The 2,159-nt window shown below is 40.4% G+C and overlaps 1 long non-coding RNA gene across 1 annotated transcript; it reads right to left on the bottom strand.

Annotated features, from left to right (window-relative positions):
* Nucleotides 1-274: 274 nt before the first annotated feature.
* Nucleotides 275-1,270, bottom strand: LOC112955721. Its single transcript, XR_003250934.1, has 2 exons — nt 1,107-1,270; nt 275-1,032 (listed from the first exon to the last, which is right to left on the bottom strand). It is a non-coding gene; the product is annotated as an uncharacterized LOC112955721 (long non-coding RNA).
* Between the last annotated feature and the right edge of the window lie 889 nt (nt 1,271-2,159).

Below are 2,159 nucleotides of genomic sequence, written 5' to 3'. Positions count from 1 at the left end.
CAATGTCAGTGCCAGCATTTCAGCAAATAAAAGAGTTTGTATTAAAACACTCTCCACCAGGTTGAAATTCATATGATTACTTTATAAATAAACAGCCAGCAGCAAGGGAGAAGCAGGTAACTGTTGATTAAAGATCATTTTGTGACTCTGAAGTGGTGGGTTTTCACTGACAGGAGGAGGAGCACGCGGTGAGTGTGCAGCGATCAGACAAACTGAAACCCTTTACAATAATACAGGCATTAATAAAACCTGCATAAAATGAATGTACTACTGGCAATAATCAGAGTACCATCTCAGAGGTGCGCAGTGGAAAGAAAAGGACTGCAATGTATGTAAAAATAGTAAACATTACACTGTTTTAAGTAGTCCTTTACTATTAAGCCACACCACATCAACTAACAGAAGTCTGGGTTTATGGACAGCATCTTCATCCTAAGGGGGAAGCAATTCCTCAAAACCAGAATTGCTGCAAACCCTACCAGCTCCTGCAAATAGCCCTCTGTTTCCTATTTAATAAAGCACCTGCCACAAAAATCCAGAACCTAATGCAGAGCAAGGATTACTTGGCAGCACCTGGGAAAATTCAGCAGAAAACCTAAGCAAAGCTCCATCTTTGCAGACAACTGGAGAGCAAGGGTGGACGTTCCCATGAGGGAACGGCAGCTCCACGGAGGTGTTTCCTGAGCTCCGTCCTGCCAGGACGAGGCTGCAGAGCAGTGCCTTGCGTCCCGGTGTGAAAGGCCACGTTGGTGCCTCTGCGTTACAGTCACAGGTATGGCCACCTCCCGCTGCCTTCTGGTGGTCTCTGCTGGCTGCCATGGAGGGACCTTTAGCCAAAAGGACCTCCAGACGGAGTGGTGAAGGCAGGAGCTGTCCCTTCAAACCTTAAACAGCAGTTACAAAAAGGGCTAACCTCTCCTCAAATCAGGGAGGCTCTCCTGGCTGCTCTACCTTGGTGGAAGTGCCTTCGTTGACCCTCCATTGCTCACATCCAGCACGGCATCGTCCAAGCTCTCATGGGCTCCTCAAGACCTGGGGAGATATCTATAGATATAGATATAAATATGGATATAGATATAGATATGTGTGTGTGTTCATGTGCTCACATGTGCAAGTCTCCACCCTCCTTATCTTCAGAACTGAGCTCTTCTCAACTCTGTGTCTGCTGACCTGAAGGAAGAACGACTGATGAGCTGTAACTCTGCATTAATGAAGAGGGAGTGATTCGTTTTGACCATGTAACAATTTAAAGTTTCATTGGGGAAGGTTATCTCTTCCTATACAAGGGAAAAAAAACACATAGATTCATTTTTTTAATAAAACATTTGCTATTAAAATCTGAGGCCTCATCATATTTTTCATTAGCTACAGAAAACCAAACTTTTTAAAAAACGTTTCTCTGCAAGTTCATTTTAAGGATTTAAATTTTTATGAATGTCATCCTTGCGTGTATCTGTATCCTCTATTAAATGCAGAGCATTCACGTTTCACGTATTTAAGGGAATTTAATGAGTTTAATAAACTTAAAGGGATGTTATGTCTGTTCACTCTGTAAAGATTGTTTATTTCGGGAAATAAACCATTTTGAAATGAGTAATATGACTTTTAAAGTTATGACTATCTCATTCAATTAGTTTCTGTAATTATTGCCATTCTGCACAGTATATGCAGTACTGAAGGAGAAAATACATTTTCAGGAATTACCGTGTAGGTGTACAACTGTTACTGTTAATGAGCCATAAACTTTCGTCTCCCGCTCTGTAAATTCAGGCAGGTGTAATGTAATTTGGTAAAATAAGTTGACAGTTACAGTTGGACAAATAACAGTGTATTTTAATATTTGCTATGAGATTGCTATTCCCCAATGCATTTTGTAGAATTTATTTTTTCTCCGCATTTTAGAGCGCCATCATAACTTTTTAAAAATATGTTGCAGTAGACTCAAGCGAGATCAGAATAATAGAGTTCTCCTTGCTCAGATACATGTTATCTGAATAATAGATAAGGAAGTTAGAGGAATTTCCTCTTTTACCTAGTTTATCCTTCCTAGATTTCACGGACATACTAAAGAACAAGTTGAACGTAAGCCTAGACCTTCCCAACTCATGCACTTAGGCTTTGTCTATGGTAGCAAGTAGCTTAGATAAACAGGAATATAT

This window comes from Nothoprocta perdicaria, unplaced genomic scaffold, assembly GCF_003342845.1.
Source record: "Nothoprocta perdicaria isolate Ctin4 unplaced genomic scaffold, notPer1 scaffold_59, whole genome shotgun sequence".
Classification (NCBI taxonomy): Eukaryota; Metazoa; Chordata; class Aves; order Tinamiformes; family Tinamidae; genus Nothoprocta; species Nothoprocta perdicaria.
This window is presented reverse-complemented; position numbering and strand designations above follow the sequence as displayed.